General features: G+C 41.2%; 1 non-coding gene and 4 pseudogenes across 1 annotated transcript; all 5 read right to left on the reverse strand.

Moving 5' to 3' along the window:
* Positions 1-63: 63 nt before the first annotated feature.
* LOC112471340 lies at positions 64-182 on the reverse strand (annotated as a pseudogene).
* Positions 183-3888: 3706 nt separating this feature from the next.
* Positions 3889-4007, reverse strand: LOC112471132 (annotated as a pseudogene).
* A 2660-nt stretch (positions 4008-6667) lies between these two features.
* On the reverse strand, positions 6668-6771 carry LOC112471377. The gene has a single exon (XR_003043277.1). It is a non-coding gene; the product is annotated as a small nucleolar RNA U13 (small nucleolar RNA).
* Positions 6772-20666: 13895 nt separating this feature from the next.
* LOC102894342 lies at positions 20667-21330 on the reverse strand (annotated as a pseudogene).
* Positions 21331-21438: 108 nt separating this feature from the next.
* Positions 21439-21569, reverse strand: LOC112471249 (annotated as a pseudogene).
* Between the last annotated feature and the right edge of the window lie 647 nt (positions 21570-22216).

The raw sequence follows: 22216 nt of genomic DNA on the forward strand, positions 1-22216 counted from the left end.
GCAACCCTTGGTTGACCTCACAGATTGCAAGGAACTTGTCAGCTTACAATCCCTTATTTTTTAGGCCTACAGCACCTGGTCTTCCTAGGCAGTCTCCCATTCAAGTACTAACCAGGCCTGACCCTGCTTAGCTTCTGAGATCAGACGAGATCAGGCTTGTTCAGGGAGGTATGGCCATAGACAAACTAATACTTATTGAATATGGTCCATAGCTTTCCAGGAGATAATTTGCTTAATCCTCATAGCATCTTAAGAGGTAACAACTGTTATCAAACCCATTCTACAGATGAGGAAACTGAATCACAACCAAGAAGAAGGTTAGACAATTGTAACTGGTTGAGTCCTTGGGGAAGACTTCAGGCCTGAACCAATCAACTACTGAGGCCCTGGGATCCTACCTTCCTTACCATGAGACTTTCTTGTCTCTAGCAGTGCCTGTAACCTCTTTCAAGATTCCAAGATAATAAGATTAGCTCATAGGTATTGAGGGCTAACTCTGTACCAGATGCTTTCCTTGCATTATCTTACCTCTCCCTCAGGACTCTTTTCTATGATAAAGATTTAATTAGCCCCATTTCAAATGAGGAATGAGAGCTTAGGTGATCTGCCCAAGGACTCACTCAGTAGCAGATCTGGAATTTTTTCAGATGGGCCTGACTTCCAAGTCTATTTTCCTAACCATGGACTCTTCTGCAAGTGGCCTCCTCTCTAGACCTCAGTTTCTCCATCTGTAGGGACCACTGATGAGGGCTCATAGAGTGCCAGACACCAGCTTACCACAATCTCTTCCTGGCCCACTGCACTTGGTCTTATTAGTGTGTTTGAATCTGTGACCCATTATAACCATGGAGCAACACTGCCTTCGTCATACCTGCCCACTCTCAGGTGGATAATAAGTGGGTTTTCAAACCCAAGGCTCTCCAGGAAAATTGCCTAGGATGGGGAGAAGAGACAAACAATCTCTGTAGAAACGCTGCCCAGGGCAGGGCAAGCCAGGGCTGAGTGACTAGGCAGCCAGAAACTAGACTAGCCAAGCTGGGCAGGATAGGGAGGCAGTATAGAGGATCTTTTGTCAAGCCAGAAGCTGCAAGGCTGCCCCATCCCCACCATCTGGCTCCAGATCCTGCCCAGTGATGCATGATGGGGAAAATGGGGGGGGCGGTGCTGTGCTGGAGGCTGCCCACCTGCTCTGCCTCCCGGGATAAGCCAACCCAAGACCTCCCAGGCCCATCTGGCCAACACATCCCCAAGCCCTGACCACCCCTGGGGACTCCTTTCAACAGGCTGAAATTGGCCAGGAGTGTGGCCAGACTGTCAGGGTCACAGGTCACTGTTAATCTGCCAGAACAGGGGAGTGGCATGCAGCCGGTGTGGGCAAAGCCCTGGCAGTTCCTGATGTCTGATCTGGTGGCCACAGAGGGAGATTTTCCTCTTCTGAGAGTCAGGGAGGTAGGCTAGACATAATACAGAATTCTAGGAAAATTGCAGATGCTCACATTCTGCTACCTAACAATTCTTATTTTAAGTGGGGACCCTAGAGAAACACCTATATGCTCAAGGTGTCATTTCAGTACTGAATATGATTGGCAATAACCTAAATGCCGATCAATAGAGGACTGAATGAACATAAGAACCATCTTCCTCAATGCTATTCAACTATTGTATCTGAAAACTGAGGACCCCCAACCCCCAAAAAGTCAACATGACTTGATTGTTTGCACTGGGAAATTCTTGCCCTGGAAAATAAGACAGTAAACCAATAAATAACTTCACTATTTACCTCGGGAAATTCTTGCAAACCAATTTGTTTGAACAAATAGTTTGCTCACCTTGGCAACAGTTCACTATCACTATATCAAGAGCTTCTTCTCTTCCACCAACTCTAAACTATTATGTCACAAACTGCCAATGAGTTTTCCACCTTTAAAAGACTCAGCTGAAACCACTTGAGCCCAGACCCTATCCCGCCTCCACCAACCCTATAAATATTCTTCCCTGACCACCCCATTCTGAGACACTGCTAAAACTCCCTAAAGGGGCTGTTCTCCCTTGCTGCAGCAAATTTCATAAAGTTGGCTTTGCTTAATTAGCAGTTTTTTCTGGTGGTCTTTCTGGAGAAGCTGACAATAAGTAAATAAAACATGATCTATTTATACAACAGAAAACTCTTCGGCAAATAAAAGGAATGAACTAAAAATGGTTGGATCTTGAAAACATAAGGTTAAGTGAAAAAATCAAGTTGCAGAAAAAATCAAGATTCAGAAAAAAATATGACAACTATGTAACATTTTGAAAATACACAAATAATACTGTGTATGATTTTAGGATAGACATATATAAAAACAAGTACAACTATAAAAACATGCATGCAATTTATGGAAACCCAAATCCAAGGTGTTTATGAAAATAAAACTACCCTGTGCGGAGGCAGGAAGGACAGTGGGACAGAGAAGGAGTAAACGGGGGGTTCAGATCGAAGCTGTTTTATCACTTTTGTTGAAAAGGAAAACAAGAAATATTTGAAGTAACATTATCAAAATAGTATTATTTGATTATTTGGGGAAATAGGTACCCAGGTGATTTTTTAATTTCCTAAAATCACTTTTTAAAAAATGCTTATTGGCCACAAGCTTTGTGTGTTGGGGGGGTGGATAAAATATATGTAACATGACACTTCCCATTTTAACCAATTTTGAGTGTACAGTTCTATGTCATTAAGTACATTCACGTTTTTGTGCAACCCTCACCACCATCCATCTTCAGAAAATTTTCATCTTTCCAAACTGAAACTCTGTACTCATTAAATAATAACTCTCCATGCCTCACTCCCCTCAATCCCTGGCAAATATCATTCTATTTTCTGCCTATATGAATTTGACTATTCTTGGTACCTCATACAAGTGATATACAACACAATACTTGTCTTTTTATGACTCACTTATTTCACTTAGCATAATGTCCTCAAGTTTCATCCATGTTGTAGCATGTGTCAGAATTTCCTTCCTTGTTAAGGCTGAATAATATTCCATTGTGTGTATAGACCATTTTTGTTTATTCATTCATCCACAGCTAATAATGGTGTCTGGGCTGTGTGGCTAGAGTAGAAATGGCCCCATCTAAGTGCTTCCACCTTTTCACTGTTCTGAATGATGTTGCTATGACATGGTTGTACAAATATCTGTTTGAGTTCTTGCTTTTACTTCTTTTGAATATATGCCCAGAAATCAAATTGCTGTTTCATATGGTAATTCTATGTTTAATTTTTTCAGAAATTGCCATACTATTTTCCACAGCAACTACACCGTTTTACATTCCTACCAGCAGTGCACGAGGGTTTCAATTACACACACATACATATATATATATATAATAGCCATCCTAATGGGTGTGTGAAGTAGGTTTTTTATAAATGCAAATACCTTAATGCAAATAATCTTGTATGCTTTTCTGTATTAAATAAATAAATAAATAAAACATTTTCAAAGCCAAAGGAAGGAGGGCAGTTCAGACTCAAGTCCATGATCCAGGAGTCTGTGTGGTATTGAACAAGTTACTTCACCTTTCTGAGTCCCAATTTTGCCATCCAGAAAAAGGGAGAAGTATTCCCAGAATAAGGGAAGTAACAATTGTGCAGACATTTGTGCAAAGAAAGGAATTTGGCCAGAAAGTCAGTAGTTCAGCCTGCAAAAGTTAAGGAGCAGAATCCGAGTGAAGGAAATGGAGGCCCCCTAATCCTCTACTGAGGGACAGGCACTTCCAAATTGTAAAGCCCTCCTCATTGCGCAGAAAATTAAGTAGAGGCCCAGAGGGTCCAGGGACCTGCCCACGGTAACAAGGGGCAGAGCTGGGATCTGATCCCAGAGCTGAAAGTTGTTTGTTTTTTTTTTATGCCTTCAGCACCTGGTCTTCCTAGGTGGTCTCCCATCCAAGTACTAACCAGGCCCAACTCTGCTTAGCTTCTGAGATCAGATGGGATCGAGCTTGCTCAGGGTAGCATGGCCATAGACCCAGAGCTGAAACTCTTGCCTCTACAATTCACTGCCTTGCATAGGACCTTATCCTGATACCAAGAGATCAGTAAATAAGGGCCCTACATATCAGAAAGTTTGAGTAACTCAATAACAATAATTAATATTTAATGAGCATTTGCCATATGTCAGGTACCACACTAAGCTCTGAATCTTCACAACTCCAGTAAGTATATTTCTTGCTCACTGATTTGGAGATGGAGTCTCAGATAAGTCAGGGGCTTTGCCCAAAGTCACACAGCTAATAATGGTGTCTGGACTGTGTGGCTAGAGTAGAAATGGCCCCATCTAAGTGTGGAAGACTCAAGATTTTAAACCAGAACACAGCAGGACTCTAAGCCAGTGCATATGACCCTCTTGTTCCTCAAGGAACAAAGGAGCTCAACAGACCTCTTTCCCAACTGTCCCCTCTTTGAGCCTTCTTACCTCCCAGCCCTGGGCAAGGCCCAGGGAGGAGCTTCCATTTAACTTGGAAGCTGACCTGCACAGGTCCTTAGGCACCATGTGGGGGAACCCTGAGGGTAGTAACTTCTAAGCCATCTCTGAGCTTCATCAGTGGCTTCTTCCCAGGTTACAGATGCTTCTATGTGACCTACGCTTTGGCCTTCTGGGCCCCCCAAAGCCTCTTCATGGGCCCAGCCAACCCCGAGCCATGTAGGCCCTTGCCCAGGTACTAAGCACACAACAAGTTCCCCAAAGAGCCAAATCTGCAGATGGCCTTGGGGCATCCCCACCTCCAGACTCCCAGCATGGGCTCAGATGACCTCCTCCCTACTCCAGACCCTTGAAGAGGAGTGGAGGCTAGTTTAGATCTTAGAATTATGCTTCAGGCCACAAACCATTCTTTAAAAGCAGGGGAAAGAGCCTCAGGTTGGAATAATCATGAATAATAATTATATTATAGTTAAACTAATTAAAATAACAAGAGAACAATAAGAGTAATAGCTGACCTTGAGAACTTACCTGCATGCTAAACACACCTTCTCATTTAACCCATTTCCCATTTGCCTGGTGCTTGTAGTTGCTGAGATAACTGGCAGATTACAGTCCTAACCATACCCCCAAAGTTTGCCATGAAATATCTTGCTTTTATTATTATTTTTGCATCAGTCTAGTATATTGATAGTCTTTGGAAACAAATGATATCATTCTATTTATAGCATTTGGTTTTTAGTTGTGGTGATTCCATTTACAAAATAGAGTAATTCTCTCGATCGCTGAAATATCAAATCCTAGAAAACTGTAGCATTCCTACGCATGTTAACATCGTTCTCGAACAGTTGTTAGCCGAAGATTCATTTGAAGAATCAGTTTATGTATACATTTCTGTAACATTGAAATTAGAGAAAAGTTTTGTTTAGAAATAACTCCAAGAGCAGTTTTTACATTTTATTTTCACATTGAAAACCAGTCAGATTTGCTTCAACCTCAAAGAGAGTGTTTACCTAAAATTAAATTAATGCTGGCAGCAAGCTGCACTTTTTTGTTCTAAACAGGAAATGGGTTAATCTCATAAGTCTCTCAAGAATGCAGTGAGGTAAGAGTGATTTCTTTCCATTTTGAAGAAGTGAAAACCAAGCTCAGAGAGGTTGGGGAACTCACCCAAGGTCATACAGCTGCCAGGTGGAGGTACCTAAAGAGCAAAGAGATCTTGTAACCTTGTTACCCAGCCTGATGCTTCCTGGGAGACTTTGGTAAAGTTAAAACCTCTGAGCCTCAGTTTGCCCAGACGCAGAGGGGAAATTAAAAAGAGGTACAGAAAAGGAGCAAAAAAGGATGGAGCGGCGCCATTCAGTACAGAGTGGAAGCAGATTACTAAGGAATATGAGAGGAATCTAATTAAGGCTATGAGGTAGAAAATCTTAGTCCCATTTCACAGATGTGGACTTGGCAGCGTAGGCAGGTTAAATAACACAGCTGCTGGACAGATTTGTGTCCAGATCTGTCAGACTCCAAAGCCCTCTGTGACTTTTACACCAGATGTCCGTCAGCAAGTTCCTGGTGCAAAACCAAAGGCCTTGAATACTGTGTGAGGTTTGGGAATAGAGCAAAGAAATAAAATGGAATCACTATAGTTGAGCTGCTGAACTAGTAAAATCAAGTATGTTGAGGCTTGAGGAAACAATTCTATTCTTGTAACTAGCCTGAGAACTTGAATTTTTGAACGTTCTGGTCCTGCATCAATGCCTGGCTGGCTATACGTCAATTCATTATGTGTCAATACCTGTGAAACAAGACAGATAGTGCAAGGAAGTCCCCTCCCTCTCCAAGATGTGACTCCAGAAATTTCTTTCTTCAGACTTCCCTCTGTTTTAGCCCTGACAAAAGAGGAAATCAGTCTTTTCCACCTTAGATGCCATCCTTGGCTAAGGCCTGACCTTTGATTAATTATAATATCATTATAATCTCATCTGCATTGCAAATACTGCAGCTCTCATCACAAGCCTGAAGCCATGACAGTTCAGGAAACACCATAAAAAGAAGAGCCTGCCTACTGGGAGGAGGCTATGCCAGGCTCTATCACATTTTCCAGACTCTACCTCCAAGAGGAACGAACAAAAGCCCCTAATTAAGACGTCCTAGTGCCACTCTCTTTCTCTCTTAAGTAAGCCTGCACTCCCTTTTTTTTTTTTTTTTAATGTCAGCCAGGTAATGTGCCGATGTCATAACACAGTTTGAGGGAGGCACATCTCACACAACAGCATGAACAGCCAATCATCACACTTATGAACTACAAAAGGATCTGCACTTTTCTCTTGAGTGTGTACTTTCTCTTTAATAAACCTTATGCTTTCCTGCTTGCTGTCCATCTTGCCCTTGAATTCTTTCTCCCAGCATAAGACAAGAACCTGGTTGCTGGAGCTCCAAGCTTTCTGGCAACACCTGGACATACACCAGCCCTCCAGATAACTTTCTGATTACTCCCTGAAGGACTCATGTAATGTATGCAGGCTACCTAACATATACCTGACATCCATTATCCCGACCCCCAGACCTGACGCTCATCCTCTATACCAGGGGCCCCTAATTCCCGGGGAGTGGTCCATGGCCTGTTAGGAACTGTGCCACACAATAGGAGGTGAGCAGCAGACAAGTAAGGAAAGTTTCATCTGTATTTGCAGCCACCAGCGCTAGCATCACCATCTCTGCTCCATCTAAGATCATCGGACATTATAGATTTTCATAAGAGCACTGTTCCTTGGTTTCAAAAAGGTTGGGGACTGCTGCTCTAGACCACATGGCATCCATCATCCATATTGCCTGACATCTAACTGATAACCATTCTGGACCAACCCTAGGGTTAAGAATGAATCTTGATTATTCTCAAGAATGTATTTTCTACTATAAGAACTCTGAATTTTCCTTTCTTCTTTGCAACATTTCTGTATTTTTTTCCAGCTGTGTTCTGAGTTTGCAAATGTAATAGCCTTGAATAAATCTTTATCATTTATTTCTAGACAAAGACTCCCCAGACTCCTTTTGAGTTTGTTTGCCAGACTTTTTCTCTCTAGATCTGCACTATCCCATACAGTAGCCATTAGTCACAAGCAGTAATTTATAATTAAATAAAATTAACAATTCAGTTCCTCTGTCTCATTAGCCACATTACAGGCGCTCAATAGCCACATGTGGCTAATGACTACCACACAGGACAAGCGTAGATATGGAACACCTCCATCATCTCAGAGACTTCAGTTGAAGAGCGCTGATCTAGATGTTGGAGAGAGAAGGCACTGAAAGGTAGAAGCAGCAGGAAAGTGACCATGGCAGGTCTTTGTGCTGGAACTATCACTCATTACAAGTCAAGGAAGGAAAGAGGTGCATACCCAACAGGTTAAAGTGAACAGATTGTGATGAAGAAACTGAACCCAAGTGGCAGGAGGAGGCAAGGAGGTGGAGGCAGTGAGGGAGCCAAGAGGTATTCCCAAGAGTTCAGCCTTCTGCTTCTGACAAACCTGGAATCCTCTCCCTGCGACTTGCTGTGTGGCTTTGGGCAATGTGTGCATGCAACTTCTCTGGGCCTTAGTTTTGTGAAAGAAAATAGGGGTTCTATGGAAAGTAACCTCACAGGATGATCTGATCATAAATTCCTAACTGGGCAAGTCATAGTGGGTAGTCACGCCCCAGGCATACAACTTCTTTACTAAAAGGGTTTATCTTAGCCTTAAGCAAGCCCTGTCCATTGTTTCCATTAACACACCTTTGAAATGCTCCCTTTCAGACCCCACAAGAGAGCAAGCACCTAATCTTAATTACCCTGTAATCCCACCCCAGCATTGCTTCTTCCCACCTTCACATAATCTTCCTTACATTCCCTCCTTAATCTCAAATGCATAAAAAGAAACTACAAACTGTTATTCTCTGAAGCATTTATCTCACTCAGTCTGTTGAGATCTTGCTTCCAGGTACATCCTCTTTGGGGCTCAAATAAAATTTTACCAAAATTCTGTACAGGTTTAAACATTATTACATCGATAGTTTCTTCAACTGTAAAATGGAAATAATAAAAGTACCAGCTGCACAAGAGTGGTTGTGAGCTTTAAAGGGATAATATGGGTACAAGCAAATCTTCTACTATCTGATAAAAAACCAGTTTATTGTTTCCAATCCATTGTGGACTGATACTTTTGTAAAATAAAATTAAAATGAATTATTAAAAAAGATCACGTGCTTAGATATTATAGCAATGTCAAATTGCCATAAAACTTTCTAAACACTCTTCATTTCTTACTTATTTTGTGGTAAGAGTTTGGGGACTAACACTATCCAAGAACCACATTGAGTGGCAATGAATGTAGATCATTTATGTGGAAAAAAAGGGAGTTCTATGGAAAGTAACCTCACAAAGTGATATGGTCATAAAGTCCTAAGTGCGACAGGTCATGGTGGGTAGGCATATAACTTTAGTAAAAGGCTTATCTTTGCCTTAAGTAAACCCAGTCCACTGTTACCCCTCCTTCTACTACATGTGCCCACTTTCAGATCCCTCCTTCTAAAGTGTGAGAGCACATAATCTTAACCAGTCTGTAATCCAATCTTGGCCTTGCTCCCTCATGTAATCTTCCTTAAATTCCCTCCTTAATTTCAAATGCATAAAAGGAAATGCAAAACTGTTATTCTCTGGAGCATTAGTGATCTTGCCCCCAGGCATATATCATCAGTTTGGCTCAAATAAACTCAAAAATCTTCTATAGGTTTGTATGTTTCCTACGTCAACAATTGGTTTTATGGCTGACATAATCAATGGCAGCCATTGCTATTATTAACAATAATATTAGAAGGAGCCATGAATAATAAATGTGGGAGTGGGGAAGAGTCTAAGACAATACCATATTATAGCTAATAGTCATAAGGAGGAGAGGTAGGACTGAGGCCCAGACAGTCACTCCAGAGTCTTCTGATTCAGTACAGCGGGGAGAGGGCTACCCAGGAATTGGGACCTGGCTCAGCCCAGATGTGCCTCTGAGCATTATATTTTTGTCAGCTTCTCTGCTGCTGAAACTCTGGTGTTATCACATGAAGGTAGAAAAATGGATCCCTTTGCAATAGGTTGTATTACTGATTAAATCGCTGAGTGAGGGACAGATGCCAGTTCCTAAACTCTACACTCACTGCCACAGGACCTTTGTACATGCTACTTATTCCCTCCTCTTGCGTGTTTTTCCTTCCTTCAACTGGTTAACTCCCACTGATCACTGAGAATTTTGCTCCTTAGCTGCTTTCATAGGGAAGGTTCCTGACTGATTAGAATTTCATGGCTTCAGAGTTCTCTTAGTTGGAATTTCACAACCAGAGGAGAATTCTATTGATTAGAATTTTATGGCACTAGAAAAGTATTGATTAGCATTCCATGGCCCCAGAATTCTATTACTTAGAATTTTATGACTTGAGAATGCTATTGATTTGGATTTTATGGCATCTTAGTCTTTTGGGATGCATGCTTCCCTCAGATACCCACACAGGTCGCTCAGCTCTCTGCTCAAACTGTGACTTCAGGGAGACTTTCCCTCACTTTCTTATTTCAAATTGTCTGTCTGCCAACTATTCCTGCTTTATTTTTCTCCACGGTGGTTATTGTCACTTAACAACATTTCAACGACATTACTTATTGCTTTCTGTACTAGAATTTAAGAAGCTCCACCAGGGCAGGAATTTTTATTTGTCTGGTTCACTGCAGTATCCCCAGGGCCTGGAACAGTGCTTGGCACACGTAGATGCTCAATAAATATTTATCGAAATATTTATAAATGAGTGAACTACAGAATGAGTAAGCCATTGTAATTGTTATATAAAGGTACCATATAATCATTTTTAAAATACCGACTGCCAACTTATTCACCCACCTTCTCTAGCATGCTCTGTCCCACTCAACATTTCAACTCATGATGGAGAGGGGAGTGCCTCTCCCCTTTCCCACTGTGCCTCTCTCCCTAAGACAGGGGTCTCATCTGAGTCGCTAGGCTCCTAGGAGAGAAAAGGAATTGAAATAAATGTGGTGAGTTGGTGAGTCTAAAAGAGGGTATCCTAGGACCGGGACCCTACTAATTTTTCAGACCTCAAATATTGCCATTACCTCCTACAAGCTCTCTCTCACGGCCAGATTAACTTGGCTCTTCTGTCAAATGCTCTTTAACTTTCAAGAACCCTGTTCACAACTCTGTACTGTTTGTATTTAGAGATGTGCTGGGTGATTGTTTAATTGCTATCTGTAGATAAGGACCACATCTGCTCTGTATTTCATGCCTAGACCAGGGCCTGGCACACAATAGGTGTTCCAGACCTATTTGTGGAATAAATGCATGAATACCATATCGCACTCCTGCTGGGAAGGCGGAAAAGGAAGGACCTGCTAGGGGCAAGAGTTGCCAAGGGTCAGGGGCTGCCAGAGGGAGGAAAACCCTCGGGGGTTTGTGAGTTTAGGTCCCCAGCCTCCCCTTCTGGAGCCATCTCCATGGTAAGAGGTAGGGTAAGGGTGAGCAAACGTTTTCTGTAAATGGAAAGATAGTAAAAATAGGCTGCCTGCTGTTAGAGAAATCAATCATAGACAATATATAAACAATAAGCATAACTGTGTCCCCCGAAAAATCCTTACCTAAGGATGATAAAATCTGAATGTTTCACATATCACAAATGACATTCTTTGAATTTCTCGACAGTTAAAAAGTGTAAACACCTCATAAATGACAAGTGTTGTATTTGCAAAACCCCCAAAATAAAGCTTTAAGTAGAATTAAGAATTAAGAGTGGGAAACTCAGGTGAAGAGGGCCATTTGCTCTCTATGTCTGCAATGTTGGGCAAGTCACTTGACCACTCAGAGCCTGGGGAGATAATAAAAGCCCTTGGTTTCCAAGGATTAACTGAGATAATGCCTTCAGCTCCAGCCCAACCAGCTCAGCTCAGCATGAGCCACTGGGTTAATAAAAATCATTATCATTATTACCAGAGGGACTTTGGGAGGAGTAAACGGAAGGACCTATGCAAATCCCCCAGCTCAAAGTCTGCATCAAGAAGTCCTCTAAGAGAAGATGCTAACTTGCACTGTTCTCCCCTCTTCCACTCTAGGTCACCCGAGATAAACCTCCCCAGCATCTTCCATTAGCTCCACCCCCAAACCAGGCTCTTCTGTTCCCTTGGCCCAGACTGGAGAAGGTGCCCATGGCAGCTGGCCAGGGTGCAGGCAGAGAGCCGGGTGTGGAGGGAAGAGGGTTCTGACCAGGCCCCTGGCTCATTGTCTGAACCCGCCAGCCAGCTGATGTCCTGGGTTGCCCACACCAGCTGGCCGGCCCCACCCCCACCCTAACAACTTCTCCCAGGTCCCTCCCTGTCACTCAGCCGCGGCCCCCACCCACCTGCAGCCCAGAAAGGCTCAGGGTGTGACAGAGGGTCTGAGCTTTTGTCCCCCAAACTGTAGGCTGATTTGCATTCCTTTAGCAATTTGCACAGCGCATTCATTTGTAGAGAGCTAGACTGCTGCAAAGCCTGCAAGGTCCTTTGGGTTTTCCTTATTTGAGTGAGCTTTCGAAATGTGATTTGGGGTATTCTCTTTCAGCTTTCGGCATTTCCTTATTCTCGGACTTTGGCCAAGTGACTTTGCCATTCAAATCTTCAGTTTCCTCATCTGTAAATGGGGCAATAACACCTTTCCTCTAGAATGGTTGTGGGGAATAAATAAGAAAACACATGCAATGTACCTGGCACAAAGTATGTGCTCAGCAGATGTATGTGTTACGTAAACATATTATCAGCATCCTAATGTTCTCCAGTGCCAACTATTGAAACCTATGCTGTCCAACGAGGTAGCCAACTAGGCGCATGAGGCTATTTTAACTAAAATTAATTAAAATTAAGTTAGATTGGAACTTTAGTTACTCAGTCGCACCAGCCACATTTTAAGTACTCAATATCCACAAATTCTGGTGGCTGTCATACTGAGCAGTGCGGATATAGAACAATCCCATTATCGAAGCAAGTTGTACTAGACTGTCCTGATTCAAACCTTCTCACTCCCTTGAGCTTTTTCTTCCTTTCCTTCCCCCAAAGCGCTCTCCCTTCTGGAGTCTTCTCCCCACCCCATCAAGGTAATGATCTTGGTGAGTGGGTGCTCTTTTGTTCTCTGCACCTAGGCAGGAAGGTGGAGAACAGGTGTGGAGCTGTGCCCTGGAGCACTGAGGGGGTGGGCGCCAATTGTATTGTAAAGCAAACAGCTGCACCCAACTTTGTCCTGGCCACCAGCAGGAGCCTCCAAGGGCCCGGATGCGGATGAGGGCCCTGGCCCCACCACTTCCAGAGGCGGTTTAAAGTCACATGACCTATCTGGGCCTGGGATGAGCAATTTCCATCACATCTGACACTTGGGGAAGGTGTGCCAGATGGGAAGCCCAACATGGAGGGGAGGGGAGGATTAGCAATGTTTCAATGCTAAGGCTCAGTTGCACCAGAGGCTGAAAGAAGTAAATGGGTCACATTCAGACTATTTCAAACCATATGCAGCCACCTCACCTCTGGAGTTTTAACAATCGCAGCAATAAAAGTACATCTCCATATAATGGGCTATTGGCATCTCTAAACCTAAACTCTTGCTTTTGTCCCCAGGATGTGTCTGTTCATCCAAAGGCTGTTTCCATGTAAAGCGATGGCCACTCCAATCTTCCAGTTGTCCATACCAAAACCTTAGAATTATTCTTGACCCTTCTTTTTTCCATACCCTACAAAGGTAGCCATTATTATATCCTATTGGCTCCATCTTCAAAATATATCTCAAATCCAAGTTCTTCTCTACTGCCTGCCACCACTCTGGTCTGAGCCATCATTGTCTCCCTCCAGGATTAGTGGCAGCTTCCCACCTTTGCCCCCTCAAGTATACTCTTCACCCCAGAGGAATGAAGATCATGTCACTCCTCTGCTCAAAACTGCCCGGTTTCTCCAAAATCCACTTAGAACAAACTCAAATTCCTTACTGTGGACTACTGGGCCTCATTTATCTGGCCCTGGTCTCCTTGCTCAGCTACATATTGATGTCCTTTCTGTGCTGTGCACCCTCCTGCTACCCTCTGCCAGGAGCCATTCTTCCCTCACACAGCTTCTGGCAGCTCCCTTATCATCTTCCGGTCTCAGGAATGTAAATGCCATTTTTAGACTTTCTTTGTCACCTGATATAAAATAACACCCATACTACCTGCTGCCTTTGTCTCATCTTGTTTTTCCTCAGAGCACCTATCATTTATTTACTTGCTCACTGTCAGTCCGTCATCTTCCTCATGAGACAGGAGACTCCATGAGGCAGAGATTTTGTCTGTCCTGTTCACTGCTGTATCCCCAGTGCTCAGGACATACCTGGCACATAGTTAAGGAAAGAAAGAAGCACAATAGGTGCTAGGAACCAATGCTAAACACCTAATGGTTATCTAATACTCACAGCCTCTAAGGCAGGTACTGTCCTTATCTGACTTTGCAGATGGGGAAATGAAGCTCAGATGCAATGATTTGCCCCAAATTAGAAACAGACTTATTCTTAGTGTGTCTCTTGTACCACTCTCCCACAGACAATTGAAACTGACAGTCTGGGAGCAGTAGGAGACTAGATTCTGAGTGCCCCAGGGGATTCAATTGCATAGGAATGACATAAGACCCTTTGCTCTCGGATGAGTCTTGTACACATTCTCAAGAGGCTCTGAATCTCTGGATTTATCTGCTCTTTTAGTATGATTGTAGCCAATTGTTTAAAGGAAAAAAAAAGCAAACCGGATCTCACTAGGGTGTACTTGAAACCTTTTGTATGCATTCCCTTGCCTCAGGCTGTAACCTACCTTCCAGGATTTCCAAGTGGCAGCCCAGCTGTCCCACCCAAGTCACTCTCTTACCCTGCAGCCTGAATTTGCTGAAAGGGTATGGTTAAAGGTCTGAAAAGCTCTGTGGGTGAGGCTGGTAAAGAAGAGGTAGGAGGGAGAAGGAAGTCTGAGAGATAGACAGAGGCCATATGGGACTTTGCAGATCCTGGTGGGCAATTTAGATTTTATTTTAAGCTCAACAAGAAGTCTCAGAGGTGTTTGTTATTTTTGTTTGTTTGCTTTTTAACTTTTTATTGAAGAAAAACATAGAGAACAAATCATAAATATCAATTTTCTCAAGCTGAATATACACCGTGATGGCCCAGCACCCAGATCAAGAATCAGAACTTCACTAGCTCCCAGAAGCCCTCTTGGAGTGCCAGCCTGGTCACTAGCCCTCCCCCATCCCAACGGTCACTACTATCCTGACCTCTAACAATGTAGCTTAATTTTACTTATTCTTGAGACTTTACATATAAGTGCAGTTCATATTTTTTTTTTTGTATGTACTCTTGTGTGTCTAGCTTCTTTCATGTGAGATTCATCTCTGTTGTCAGTATAGTTTATTCATTGTCATTGCTATGTAGTACTCCATCGTGTGAATATATCACAGTTTATCCTTCTCCTGTTGACAGACACTTGGGAACCTTCCGGTTTGAGGTTTTGTAAATAATACTCTGTCAAATTAACTCAAAAAGAGTCTGGAGGCTTTGGCTAGAAATAAACGATAAAGATTTATTCAAGTATCTTAGAGTTTGCAAACTGGGGAAATAGCTAGGCAAAAACCCAGAGGTGTTCCTAAGAAGAAAGAAAAGTTAAGAGTTCTTATAGTAAGAAGTACATTCTAAAGAAATATCAGTCCTGCATTTTTAGCCCTAGGGTTGGTCCAGGATGGTTATCAGTCAGATGTCAGGCAGTCTGGATGATAGATGCCAGGTGGTCTGGAAGATGGACACCAGCAGGTCTGGTCAGGCCTAGTGGTCTAGATAATAGACGCCAGGTGGATGTCAGGTGGCTTGGGTACCTGAGTCCTTCAGGTGGTAATCAGAGGGTTATGTTGAGGTCTGGTGTATGTCCAGATGCATATCCAGGCATTGATGCAGGACTGGAAAGTTCAAAAGTTTAAGTTCCCAGGCTAGTTAGAACAAGAATAGAGTCTTTCCTCGTGCCTCAACCTTCATATGTTAGTAATTTTAGCAACTCGATTAAAGTGACTCCATTTTATTTTTGACTCCATTTTATATATCCCCTGTCTTCACTTTGTCCTTAGCTCCTATAAACAATTGTGTACACGTCTTTTCATGCATACATGTAAGCATTCCTCTCCACTAGCTACCTAGTAGTGGAAATGCTAGGTCATAGAACAGGCTTGTGTTTAGCTTTAGTAGATACTGTTTTTCTAAGTGGTCGTACCACTTATACTACCACCACCAGATAGGAAAGTTCATGAGGATTTTAGGCAGGGAGAGAAACAATCTGAGTCCCAGTCCACCACCAATGATATCAAATGTTTATTGAGTGACTAAGTGTGTGAATACGCAAACACAAGTTGAAAGGGAAACAGCTTCTGACTGAAGCTAGCTGAACTCTTCTGACTGGTAGTTTCTCATCAGACACTGTCCCGGGCCCAGAGACCAGACATAAACAAGGAAAGATCCCTGCCACTAAAGAATGCGCAGCCTATATGGAGAGTTTAAAGCTGTGCTCCAGTGGGGTTTCTGCTTTCAATGCAATGGAACTTGTATTTTCTGAAAGGACCAGGGTACCTGAAGAAATAGAAGTGGAGGAACATGATAACAGGTGGACAGGACTTTAAGACTTATTCATCTCTAGGCCTAAAGAAGGCCCAAGGACCAGTTTGGGCAAAGGCCTGGAAGATAGAATGGTGTCTGGAAATCAAGTATGGTGACCTGGGTAAAAACAGGTTCTGGAATCAATCACTTACCATCTGTGCGTACTAGCAGAAATCACTTAACTCTCATGAGCCTTAGTCTTCTAGTATGTTAAAAGAGCATGTTAAAAATAGCACTCAACCTGGCAGGACTGTTAGTTATGTTTTGAGCTTCATGTGCAATACCTGGCACATTGGAAACAATCAATGTAGCTCTTGAGAAGTATTTCTGTATGACTGAAGAAGTTAGAGTGTGTACAGTGCTGAATACCCTGATGAATTTAAATAGTTTCCATCAGGCAATAAGGTGCCAGTTAGGATTTTTAAAGGAGGCTGGGGAGTGGGCAGGGAAACAAATCAGAGGTGAGTTGCGGTTAGAACTTCTGACTGCAGAGGACAGTTAGTGAGAACCTTAGAGGCAGGAAAGCCGATTAGGAGACTTGCAACAGTGCAGTACACATTCTTGCAGGTATGACAGATTTTATAATAAAATGTCTAAAGGGAAATCAAATAAATAAACAAGTAATGAAAATTTCACCCTGGACAGTATTGTAGCCGCCAGCCCCCGATAGACACACGGACCACCAGAAATCAGTGAGTTATAGGAAACACACTCTTTATTCAGCCAGCTGGGTCTGCCAGGGGGTACGCAGACCCCAAATTAAGCAGCCCCGAAATGTAGAGGTACAGGGTTTTTAAGCCCTAAATCTTATTCCTCATTCTGTCTTAAACACAAAGGTCTATTTTTCTTCTATTTACTGTCAACCCACAGGTCAGTTGTGCAAGCGGGGGTACAGAAGCAGAAAGCTTATTGATAGAATGTTATGTTCCCATGGGTGATAGCCTATGTTCCCATAGGCGATAGCCAAGCAGTAATTTTTCAGCCAGCACAGACAGTAGAAGTCATGGAGGAAGTTAAGGAGGAAGACATGGATTTTAGAAGTCAACAAGAAAATGATGGGTCATGGGAGCTGAGAGGAGCAAGCCTGTGTACCATTATCTGCAGGGCAAGAGGTACACTGCTGGGCACTTCTGAGTCTCATGCATTTACTTACCCATCAGGGAGCAATATTGGCCATTAGAAATGTATCATATTTTTACCTACAAATTTGGAAATAATGTAAAATAATTTTAATACCCATTGTTAGAGTGTTGTGAGATGAGCATGCTCAGCCAATAATGATGGAAATATGACTTGGTAAAACTGAAAATGTTGCTATTATTTGACCCAATAATACCATTTTGGAAAATCTATTCTAAGGCTGATGCACAGTGATGTTCAACAAGGCATAATTTATATCGGAAAAAAATTAAAAAGAAGCAGCCCTAATGACTATGCATATTGGATTCTACCAAAAGTAGAATATCATCTCCATTAAAGTGATGTTTATGAATAATTTTTAATGACATGGAAAAATGCCAATGTATATAATAGTGAAAAAAGAAAAAAGTTAGGACACAGAAATATATTGCCAGTATCATTTTAATAATATAAATACCCATGAATAAAAAAAAGTTGGGAAAGATATACAGTAAAATGGTGAAAGTAATTTGTTTTTCAGTGTCAAGAATTAAGAGTGGTTTTCATTTTCTTCCTAATCATGCTGTGTGGTACAGAAATCCCTCACCATGGTTATGCTCACATTCCTCTCATAATCATAAACAATAATGAATTTTAATAACACAGCCCATGGCCAAAAAACTCTTCTCATTCATCTCTCCCTCTAAGCTCTTGGGCTCTTCAGCCTCCTGTGGAGAAAAAGCCTTGCTTATTAGAAAAGTTCCAACCATGCCTTCTCAGGCGCACAGACAGGCTCTTTAAAGTGCCATTGGCATTTCAGGCTCCTGTTTACCCAACAAGGACCATACATTTTTAAATCAGCTTCTCTCAATGACTGTCATCTGGCTGGGCGGTGTGTTTATCATTCATTAACGGAAGGGGCACGGCTAGGGCAGAAGGCAGGCTGCATGCACTTCTCCCTGACACCCCTCTTTATCCTTCTTGTCACTAAAGAAAAACAATTACTTGGTTTGGACAGGAAACAGCCAGAGTTCTGAGCAATTTCCTTGGGTGTACGTAGACTATAATTCCTTTACGAAGTTGTGAAAAGAAAGTCAAAATTCAGTTCTGTCACCTGAGACTAAGCTTGTAACTCAGGCAAACTTCATTGTATAAGTCTCTTAACCTTTCTGAGTCTGTTTCTTTGGCTGGAAAATGGAGGGTTGCAAAACTGAAGTCAAATTGAGTTTACAAGGCACCCAGCCTCGTCTCTCTAACTCTTAAATGTTAGTGTCCCTGACCCTGTAGGCCGTAAGTAATCAACAAATACTGGCAGATGCTTTGTGGCTCTGATCTGTTCCCAGAAAGCCTCTCTCCTCCACCCGCAACACACATGCACACTCCACCAGGAACTAAGCCAGAACGAGAAAGAAATAGAAAAGGTGGTGAGCCTGTGGATACTAATTTGCTATCTCTATATCTGAAATCCAACATAACTTGAGAAATCTATGTGTTCAAAGCCAGGCTTGCCCAAGTCTTCAGCAAGAAAGTTTTATTCTTAAACACAGTAGAATGTGGTATATCCAAACAATGGAGCAATACCTGGCAATAAAAAGGAAGGCGAACTATTGACAGAAACATAGACACATCTCAAAATCATTATGCTGGGTGAAAGAAGCCAGACAAGAGAGTACATACTGTATGAGTCCGTTTACATGCAATTTTAGAAAATGCAAACTAATGCATAGTGACAGACGGTAGATCAGTGCTTCCTTTGGCCCGGGTACAGATGGAAAGAGCAAGACGAATCTAACAAGGTGATAAAAATGTTCTGTATCTTGATAGTGCTGGAGATTTCACAGATATATACAACCATCAAAACTCATCAAATTGTGTCCTTTAAATTGATGTGATTCATTGTAAATAAAATACATTTTAATAAAGATGATTTTTAAAAAAGCAATAAGATTTGGGGGAGGGCTGGATGCAGACTGACTGCTAATAAAGAATATGTAGTTTCTTTCTGGGGTGATGAAATATTATAAAATTAGATTCTGGTGATGGTTACACAGCTCTGTGAATATACTAAAAACCACTGAATTATACATTTTAAATGGGCGAATGCATGGTATATGAATAATATCTCAATAAAGCTGTTAAACGAAAAACAACCACATAGCTATGATTATAGAAGTCAAAATAGTGGTGACCTCAAGGTGGAATACTGACTAGAAAGAAACACTACAGAGGCTTCTAGAGTGGTGGAAAATTAACTTTATATTAATATGAGTGGTGGTTATAAGATATTAAGCCTGAAACGATTTATTGAGCTCTATGCTTGAGATTTGTTCATTTTGTTATATGTATTACATATTATATTTCAATTTTTCACTTTTAAATTCATTATAAAGTTTATATAAAGTCACTCTTTTTAAAATGCACAGTCCTATGAGTTTTGACAATGCATATAATCATGTAACCATAATAACAAACAAAGTGTAGAACAGTTCCATCAACCCCAAAATTTCCCCATGCCCTACCTACCATAAGTGTCTGGCAAACACAGACCTGTTTTCTGTTCCTATAATTTTGCCTTTTAAAAAATATCCTATAATTGCAATCATAGAATATGTAGCCTATTGAGTCTGACTCCTTTGAAATGTATCGGCATTGTTGCAGGTATCAGAAATTTGTTTCTTTTTATTGCTGAATAGTGTTCATTTGTATGACGAGTGTATCATAGTTTATCTACTAACTAGCTGACGAACATTTACATTGTTTCCAGTTTTTGATCATTGTGAATTAAACTGCTATGAAAAAATGATGTATAGGTTTCTGTGTAAACAGTCCTTAGACCAGCCTTGCAGTCTCAGAATAATACCAATTTGACCCCAATGTATTATCCTTTTTACATATAGTTGGATTTAATTAATGTTTTGTTGAGGATTTTTGCCTGCGTCTTCATGAAAAACATTGGTCTATAGTTTCCTTGTCATATTTTTGTATGGTTTTGGTATGAGGGTCATGCTGGCCTCATAAAATGAGTTGGAAATGTTTATTATTCCCTGGTAGAGATTATGTAAAATTGGTATTAGTTCTTCTTAAGTATTTGGTAGAAGTAGCCTGTGAAGTCTGGAGGTTTCTTTGTTGGACAATTTTTAACTACAAAATTAATCTCTTTAATAAATACAGGACTATTCATATTATCAAAATTGTTTTTTTGAGTTTAAATGCATTTTATTTTTTAGATAACTTACATGACATGTTTTTCTTAAAAACAATGCTTCCACTTCAAACAAATCAAGGTCAAAATAAATGAAGAGTTCAAGATAACATCAGTCCCGTTCGTCCTAGTCCTGGTGTGTGGATGAAAAGCAGCAACCAGTTATGATGACATTTGATCAAAATGCTAAATTTCTTAACATTTTTCCATTGCTAAACTGTCCTTAAAGAAAAGCATATATGGGGTCACACCATCCTCATGGTAGTCCAGCAGAGCAACTATGCTATCTGGATTTACATTTTCACCATTAAAGAATTGGTAGGTTTTTTTTTTTTTTTTTTTGAAATTAGCAAGGATATACTTAATTTGTTCTGTGGCCCCTATCATAAAAAGGTTTTACTCTTTCCTGTCTTTTGTGAAGCTGGTTTCCTACAAATGAGTGGGGTCACACCATCCTCATGGTAGTCCAGCAGAGTAACTATGCTATCTGGATTTACATTTTCACCATTAAAGAATTGGTAGGTTTTTTTTTTTTTTTTTTTGAAATTAGCAAGGATATACTTAATTTGTTCTGTGGCCCCTATCATAAAAAGGTTTTACTCTTTCCTGTCTTTTGTGAAGCTGGTTTCCTACAAATGATGGTTCATGACCATATCAGCACTAGTGAACACTGTGCTTAGCACTGGGGGGCCTCCGGCGGAGCATTTCTATCAATGAGCAAGTCATCAACGTTACTCTCAGTCCTACTGACATCTTCCCTTCCACCTCCAGGCACAGCTCAACCTCGATCTCCTTGATGGATCTTGCAGATATCCGAGAACATGTCATCATGGCTAATGAGATTGGGGTAGATGATCATGATGGCAGCTGGAAGAAGACTACTGCAGGTCTGGCTTAGCAGAACCCCAGAATTTAGAGTGGGCGGATGCAGCTCTAGTAGCACTCAATCCTTTATTTTTATTTTTTATGTCTACAGCATCTGGTCTTCCTATGTGGTCTCCCATCCAAGTACTAACCAGGCTCAACCCTGCTTAGCTTCCTGCTTAGCTTCCAAGATCAGATGAGATGGGGCAGGGTCAGGGCAACATGGCCGTAGACCAGATTATCAACTTCTTGAGTGTACTTTAGTTTTTGGTATATTTTAAGGAATCGTTCTATCTCATCTAAGCTGTCAAATTTGTGGCCTATAATTGTTCAGAATAGTTTCTATTATCCTTTCACAATCTGTAGGGTCTGTAATAATGTTCTTATTTTTTATATTGCTACATTTTGTCTTCTTTCTTTTTTCGGTTAGTTTTGCCAGAGACTATTCATCTTTTCAAGGAATCAGAGACTTTTAGTTTCATTGATTTATTTTCTCATTTTTTTCTTCCTTGAGTTCTGCTTTTATCTTTATTATCTCTTTCTACCAGCTTGTCTTGAGTTTAATTTGCTTTTCTTCTGCTATTTTTTTTTTTAAGGGTAGATCATTGACTTGAGAACATTTCTCTTTTGTAATATAAGCATTTTAGTGCTATAAATATCCCTCTAAACACTGCTTTAGCTGTATCATACAAGTTTCAATATGCTGTATTTTCAATTTTATTCTGTTCAAAAAACTTAACTCATTTCCCTGTGACCTCCTCTTTGACCCATTGGTTAGTTAGAGGTATATTGTTTAGTCTCCAGGTAATTGGGGATTTTTCCAGAAATCTTTCTGTTATTGATTTATAGTTTGATTCCATTATATCAGAAAACATATTTTG

This window comes from Pteropus alecto, unplaced genomic scaffold, assembly GCF_000325575.1.
Source record: "Pteropus alecto unplaced genomic scaffold, ASM32557v1 scaffold45, whole genome shotgun sequence".
NCBI classification, from domain to species: Eukaryota; Metazoa; Chordata; class Mammalia; order Chiroptera; family Pteropodidae; genus Pteropus; species Pteropus alecto.